This window comes from Rhinolophus hipposideros (genome assembly GCF_964194185.1).
Source record: "Rhinolophus hipposideros genome assembly, chromosome: 11".
NCBI lineage: Eukaryota > Metazoa > Chordata > Mammalia > Chiroptera > Rhinolophidae > Rhinolophus > Rhinolophus hipposideros.
The window spans coordinates 63,653,305-63,661,452 of NC_138057.1; the positions used below are offsets into that span (position 1 = coordinate 63,653,305).

General features: G+C 37.4%; 1 protein-coding gene across 1 annotated transcript in view; it reads right to left on the bottom strand.

Annotated features, from left to right (window-relative positions):
• Positions 1–5,643, bottom strand: part of LPAR1 (lysophosphatidic acid receptor 1) — a 218,936-nt gene extending 213,293 nt beyond the window's left edge. Inside the window, exon 1 of the mRNA XM_081067698.1 lies at positions 5,460–5,643. The gene's annotated coding sequence lies outside the window, so the exon portion shown is untranslated. The remainder of the gene's footprint in view (positions 1–5,459) is intronic.
• Between the last annotated feature and the right edge of the window lie 2,505 nt (positions 5,644–8,148).

The following is an 8,148-nucleotide window of genomic DNA, read 5'->3' on the forward strand; positions in this document are numbered from 1 at the left end:
GGGAAATGAAAAATTATTAACAAACATGTAGTTTTCATTCAGGCCCTCTCCTTCATGCTAAAATTATTATACGCATCTGTAGAAAAAAAATAATCTTGGAATTTTTAAAAGTTTTATTAGAAACAGCTAAAGAGCTCTCCAATAATCTACCTCTGGGACGTTTATCTTCAGTGTTATTCGGAGCACATCTGAAATCAATTATAGCCCCCCAACCGCCTTCAGGAACCTCTGTGTGCCTGCAGCCATCTCCACAGCAAATTACCTCAGCTGTAGTGAGAGTCAAAATTTCTCAGTTGCCTTGGTTGACCTAGAAATGTTTTATGTAATTTGCCATTATCTGGAAGGGAAATAGTTGTTAGAAAATAAATCTTCTTTGGCTTTGTCTTGTTAAAAGGGTGCCAAAAAATATTCTTCATCATTAAGACATACCAGAAAAAAAATAACAAATATTCAGTAAATAAATAGAATTCCCAAAATGAATCCTAAGAAAAAAATCACTATTAATCCACCTCTAGATAGACAAAGTAAACGGTTATTTGTTTTTTAATCTTTGAATACCAGAAATAGGACATCTATAAGGACTGCACATGTGGAAATAAGAGGCAGAACTTTCCTTTTCCCTTCCTTCCTCCATTCAGTAAACATTTACCTAAAAGTCTATAATATGAAGGTATTGTAACTAGATTCTGGGAATAGAAATTCATGCATAGCAGGGGTGAAGATGGAGGCAGAAAAGTGAAAAATGATTGCAGTTTATTGAAGAGTGTTATACTAAAGGTGTGTGTAAGCTGTTCTGAAAATTTGAAAGAGAAAACCACTGACTTACTTTCTCTAAGGTAGAGGAACCAGGGAAAGAAACTATGAAGGGGGAATATGAAGGGGAGGATGGAGGCGGAAATATCCAATGCTTCTCAGAGACAATGACAGTATTACAACTATAAAAACAAAAGAAAAAGTAGAAAAACAGGGAAAGTATGCTGCATAAAAAAGAAAATAACTGATCTAGTTCTACACTGATGGTCACTAATCTCAAACGGTTCCTTAGAGCCTCCAGGCAATTCAACTATATTTCTGTAGCTCAATCACTCGCCCATTCTCTAAGATGACTAGTTTCTACCTTTCTCTCTCTCCTCAAACTTCCAATGCTTCCTCCCCATCTTCCACCCACCTTCTCTCTCAGATGATGAGCCTTCTTTGTTTTCGCTGAGAAAACAGAAGCCATGGAAAAGAAAGACTGGTCTGGATGCTGGGATTCGCCACCATTCCTCCTGTGGCTGTGGATAAACTCTTGGCCTCCTTACTGAAGCCAAGCCCTCCACTTGTGTGGGAGATCTCATCCCTCTTGCCAACTCAAAAACACTACTTCAACAATTGTTTCCTCTCTCCTCTGCATCTTCAATTTCCCTCTCTAACTCATTCACATTGGCATACAAAAATGCTAGATCTTAAAATAAAACCCTCACTTGACCCCACATTCCCTCTCGCTACCATAACACATCTCTGCCTCCCGCTACTGCAAAACTTCTGTAAAAGGTGGCTACATGGTGTCTCAGATCCCACTCTTCCCATTCTCTCTTGAATGCATTCCTATCAGGCTTTCCTCTCAACCACTCCACTGAAAAGTTTTCATAATCATCCCTAACCGAGCTCCATCACTCACACTCTCTATCCTCCATACCCCTTGCACCACCGTCATTTGACATACAAAGCGTTTCCTTGCTTGTTTGTCGCCTATCTCCCTCAACTAGGCTGTAGTCTCCACGAACTCTACCCCAAGGGCCCAGAACACTGCCTGGCACACAACAGGTATTCAATAATATTTGTTATGTATGGGTGAGATAAATTATTGTGCATAAGATTATGCAATTATCAAGCTGGGGAGCCGAGAGTCAAACCCAGATGCGCCTGACTTTAAAATCACGTACTCCAAAGCTTCATGCCACAACCTGGGCCTCTGATGGGGGTGATTGGAATAGATGGCAGTATCGTCAGTAAAGTAAGGTCTATAACAGAAGGAAGATCTGAGATGAAGAGTTGTGAAATCACTTAATAGTTTGAAAAATAAGCATAACATTAGAGAAATTGACTGTTTACTTAGAGGAGAGTAATCTAGCAGTCTCAGATATCTACTACTCAATCCAGACTGAGAAATGGAACAACCACGGCCTGTAAATGACCTAAGCAGATGTCACAAAGCCCAAGCTCACACACAAGGAGTTTAGCAGGTTCTCTAAGAGCCACAATTTTAGGGTTAGGTATTCCAGCCACAGAAGCTTAAAAGTACCCAACTACGAGGATGGCACTAGAGGGAGCACACCCCTCCCCCACACATACAAACACAATCCCAGAAGCCTTTGCAAGAACTTAAATGACCTAGTGTGGTTTCATTCATCATTAACATGGCCCTTCACACCTCAATAGCCTTTCTCACCTCAGCAGTGATTCTCTAAAACACAGTTGAATACAAGGTAGCACAAAACAATTGTTTAGATCAATAATCTCAGATTGTGAAGCTAAGACTAAATTGCATTCAGTATCTTCTTTTTAAGAAGGCAGACAGATAAATTATATTTTGGAAAGATATCTATAGAATCTGGTTGCAAGATTTTAAAGGCTGTTTTTTACTGCAAGTTTTTGAAATGGTAAAATTTCTGGGGGGAAAAAATCTATTTGGTGGAAGAGCTCAACCCGCAATCATGCTAAATAAATTGGACATTTAGTGTACGTCTCCAAAGGCTAAAAAAAGAGAATTGGTAAGTTTACTTGATTATTATTTTTAATTTGTGTTTACTCACGCCAAAGGTATTTGAGAGGTATATATATATATATATATATATCACAACTCTGGCATCATGGAAGTAACATCTGATACCAACAGTCCAACACAAATTGGTATTCACCGTTCCAGGGAATGGGAGATTTCTTACTTTAATAATTCTGAGATCTAAGAGAGAAATAGTCTGTGGGTAACTAAGTATGCTTTTTCCACGTAAGATATTGGTTTTTCCAAGATTAGTAATATAGTATTCTTAAAACTGGAAATAAACTAGCAGTACCAAAGGAAATTCCAATATTCAGGCCGTTAACTCTGCAGACCAGAATGAGAGAAAAATCAGGGCTTAATATCAAAATTTTCCAATTTTTTCCACCCTCATTAGCACTTCTGGTCTCAGATTTCACTGCTGGCATTAGCAGTACTGTATTGAAGCTTGTTTTTGTCACACGGTGAAGATTTATTTAACTTGAAAGTCCTTCCCAGTTCATGTGGATTGAAACCATAGCTAAATACCTTGTCACATGTTTCTTATTGTGGATAGGCATACATAGCTTTCCAAAGAATAATTATTATTCCAGTGTGCAGATTTTGCCCAGACTTTAAAAGGTAGACTATAGATCTTGAAAAACTAAAAAACTTGTTTATGATTTTTAATCAACAAAAGACTGTTCAAAATTAAGACATGGAAAACAACTCATTCTCTGGAAAACAGGAAAATAAAGCATTTGAAAACCAATTTCCCCTTGAGCCAGCTTCTATGATCTGTGGTAAAAAAAAAAAAAACACCCACAAAACACAAAACAAAAAAAATACAAACAAATAAATGAAAAAACACTTTTTTTTCCTGTATTCAGTAGTCCAGATATCATATGAGATATTTTAAAGATAGAATATTTCACTTTTGGAGGGAATGGAATGGTTTTCATTAGGACTATCACTCTATCTTCTAACCAAATCTGTTTAAAAACCCTACAATCTGATATCTAAACATATAAAATTCAAGGCAGCATAATACAGAATTTAAGATTATAGGCTCTTGAATCAGTCACACTTGAGTTTGAATTGTTCATTCTACCTACTATCCTAGTGACCTTTAGCTACTAACTTCTATAACCCTCAGTTTTCTCATCTACAAAATGAGATAAAAGTATATGACCTGTTTCATACTTTAAGAGTTACTAAAAATATTAATGAAATAATAAACCAAGCCAGAGTAAATGCTCAAGTACTGTTAATAGTGATAACAATTGTGAATGTGATTGTCATCGTGGTAAGCAGAAGAGTTTGAGGAGAGTGAGTCTGATTTCTCTCCCTGGCGCCACTTGCCTGTCTGGCACACAAGTCACATAATATTTCCTTCTTAAATATTTAGTAATAGCCTGATGATAGGATGAGTTTTAACCGAGACCTGTGCTCTTGAAAGTCAAGAAATGTAATGGCTCCTCTCTATTCCATTTGATTTACCCTCATTGTTCCTTCAACTTTCGTCCCAACTTCCAGAAAAAAATAGAGAAAGAAAGCATGAGGAAACCTGGTTACAAACAGAAGAACGTTTCTGAGGATTTGGAAACTGGCGAACACAATGATTACTCTTGGGAGAGTTGAAATGTGTTAACATAAAAAGAAAATGAAGGACATTCAGCCCAAGTGAGAAGAAAACGAATCCTGATGTATACGATATCTGACAATTAAATTCGCAAACTTGTTGCAATGATATTGCTAACCTTTTTTGATATCAGAGGGATTATTCATTATGAATTTGTACCAACTGGACAGTTAACCAAGTTTACTATTTGAAAGTGCTGAAAAGGCTGCATGAAAAAGTTAGATAATCTGAACTTTTCGCCAACAATTCATGGCTCTTGCATCATGACAATGCACCAGCTCATGGCACTGTGAGGGAGTTTTTAGCCAGTAAACAAATAACTATTGGAAGACCCTCCTTACTCACCTGATCTGGCCCCCAATGACGTCTTTCTTTACCCAAAGGTAAAGGAAATATTAAAAGGAAGACATTTTAGTGGCATTCAGGACATCAACAGTAATACTATGACAGCTCTGATGGCCATTCCAGAAAAAGAGTTCCAAAATTGCTTTGAAGCGTGGATTAGGCACTGGCATCAGTGGATAGCTTCCCAAGGGGAGTACTTCGAAGGTGACCATAGTGATATTCAGCAATGAGGTAGGTAGCACTTTTTCTAGGAAGTGTTCGCAAACTTAATTGTCACACCTTGTATGTCAGTCATTGGTACGACATGATAAAAGACCAGTCTGAGAGCTATTTTTCGCCCCCACATTCCATAATTGTGCTTTGAGCCTTTTCTGTGTCTTAAGACAAATTCCCTTCATGCACTAGCTGTATTTAAAAAGTACCAGTGAAAATAATGTAAAATTAACCCAGTATATTATGAAATGATGACAATAAAGCAGGTAACATTATTGGAAAACCAAAAAGGGGCATTCAGGTAGGTTCCTGAACTGCTTTGTAGTTTTTACCCCCGTCCTATCCAGAAAGGAAACTTCAGTCCCTTGTTTTCATATTGGGCTTGACAAGCGTGTTTTGTCAATTATTATCAATGACTGACCTTGACATTATAAAATGTTATTTCTTCAAACTAAAAAGAACCTGCAATGGCCCTTCCCTTTTGTGCTTCCCCATCCCCCCATAATTGTGCCCTTTCACCTCTGTTTTTTTCTTCTTTCTTCTTCTTCTTTTACTGCAGGATTTATAAAATCCTTTGAAACATGTTGTTTCCAGATGTAGGTCCCAAGTGCCCTGTCATTTACTTCCTGTCCAAGCACTGAGCAGATGAAATTACACAAATTCGGCTGTATGAGTCCAGCCTCCAATGCCTTCATTAAACTCCAGGATTTTAAAGAGTCTGCCCAATTCCTGGCAGAGACCTTTCCATACTTCCACCCCCAAAGCTGTAAATTATTACCTCATTAAACTCAATTGTAAATGATTAGGTGTCTGGAATGTACTTTCCTTTCCCTGCAGCCTCCTTGGAGTAATTACTGCATCGCAGGCGTCCCTACTTAACTTAGCACATTATTCAAGCAGTGCAGTGTTTGAGTAGCTCACTGAAGGAGGAGGTTTTATTTTTGTTAGGGTATTATAACTCTATCTTTTGGTTCCAACAGCAGAAGATTTGTGATCTCCCATTTCCCATTGAGCAATCTCTCTTTTAACAAGAGAAAGCTGTAATCACCAGGCCTTTTTCAAAAATTCATTTTTCTTTCTACCACACAGGCAAGTGGAACTACAGAATTTTTGTTTTTTTCTCAGTACTGGTGAGATAATTTAACATTTTAAACAGGCTGTTGTTGCTGCCATTCATTTTCATAGGTAAAGATCATCTGATAAGAGAGTAAATCTTAAAAGTTCTCCTCATCACACACACAAAAAAATGTGTAACTGTGAGTGTTGATGGATGTTAACTAGACTCATGCAGTGATCATTTTGCAGTGTATACAAATATCAAATTGTTATACTATACACCTAAAACTAAGATAACATATGTCAATTATATCTCAGTTAAAGAAAAAAGATCATCTGAGAAATGTTTCAACTTTTTTCTGAGACAAAGAGAAACAAAGGTAGCTCAGGTAATCAGGGCCTATGTACTTAATTCTGATTCTTTGATGAAGTTCATTTTAAAAAACTTGAAGAGTATGGAAAGGTCATGGGTAAAGGACTGGAAAGACAGAAAGAGGAGGAGGGGCTGTCACCTTGAATAAATCATCTATCCAGTTCCCAGTCTGGTTGCCATCACTTTACCAGGACAGGTAAAACTAATATTCCCTGAGGGACAAAAGCTCAGAAGGTCAGTCCTCTTTCTTATGGAGGTTTTTGCCTCTTTAGTTGATTCATTGGTTTAGTTTTCAGATTTTCACTATGCGTTTTAGGCTGCTCTGCCATCTGTTGCACTGTAGTCAATCACTTGTGCGTCACCATGTCCCTGTACTGTAGGTAAGGATATTGACTCATCATATGGAGAAAAAAAAATGAGGGCCCTCAAAAAAAAATGGGCTAGCTGACATCAAACAAGTGTTAATAGTAGAGTCTGTGTGAACTCGAGTTTCCACCATGTGTGGAAGAAAAAGACAAAAACAGATAAAAGAATGGAGCATCACTCATTCCCTCCTGACATCTCTAAAGGAAAAACTCAGAGGAGATACAGGAATGAAGCATCATTCATTTCCAACTCAGCCTATGAATGTAGTCTTGTGTATTGTAGATGACACTAAAAGAGATTCATTCATATCTGGACATGACAGAAAAAGGGTGGACTAGGTAGCTTAGGTGTCCATTTGTCTGCATTCATTTGTGTGTGGAGAAAGTCCAGATGAACTTTGCTTGAGAGACTACTCTCTAATTGGGATAGAATAAAAGGGTGTAACTTGGTCTTGGTCCTGACCCGGCACCTTGGAATAGACAGAAGTACTGTAGCAACGAGGTAAAGGAGCTATTTCTCTGAGGAAGAAAAAGGAGCAAAGAGTCAAAAGGTGCAGGGTCCTCTCTTCTACCCATATACAGCATAGCTTTGGTTTGCTGAGGACTGAAGGAACTGCAGTGTCATCAGGGACCCCAACGGCCTGAGGATTTGAGAAACGTTCTTTTGGCAATGTCATCAATGTTGTCATGGTGGACCCCAGGAGCAGTGATGATGTTGAGTCATGATTCTCATAAAGTTCCCTGAATGTCAGACACTCAAAAGGGTGCACATGGTAGAAGATTATGAGCTAAAGTAAGACACCAGAGAATTGACCAACTACGACTAGAAAGGGTTTGACATCCTTTGTCAGACTTGGGCAACTGTCAATGGAACTTATTACAATAGTGACCCTAACCAGACCTCCAATCTGGTGTGTTCTCAGAAAATCAATTTACACAAAGAAACATATTAAAATTAGTACCACAAAATGGGCACAGAAAAAATTAACTAGTGAAGTAGACTGAATAGAAGCAAAGCAGGTTTCTAAATACTTCATGTTAACTATTTTTTAAGCAATTCATTCCCTGACTAATTTTTTATTCCTTTTTAAATGCTAATCTAAAAGCCTATTAGAATATTAAGGTTATTTTTCCCCCACAGGGGGAGGAAAAAAATGATACAAAAAATCTTCAACTACCAATGATGTATTTTTATATATTTGTAAGCCATTTGTATGTGTTTTTTTGTGAATTACCTGTTAAGACATTTTCCTATTTGTCATTTTCTTATTGATTTATGAGTAGTCTTGATATTTGAAGGACAATAACACTGTGACTTTTATTTCACAAATATATTATACCTGTTTTAGTGCAGAACTTTTAAATTTGTTTATAACAATTTTGAGGTAGAAATTTTTTATTTTTTTATTTTCCT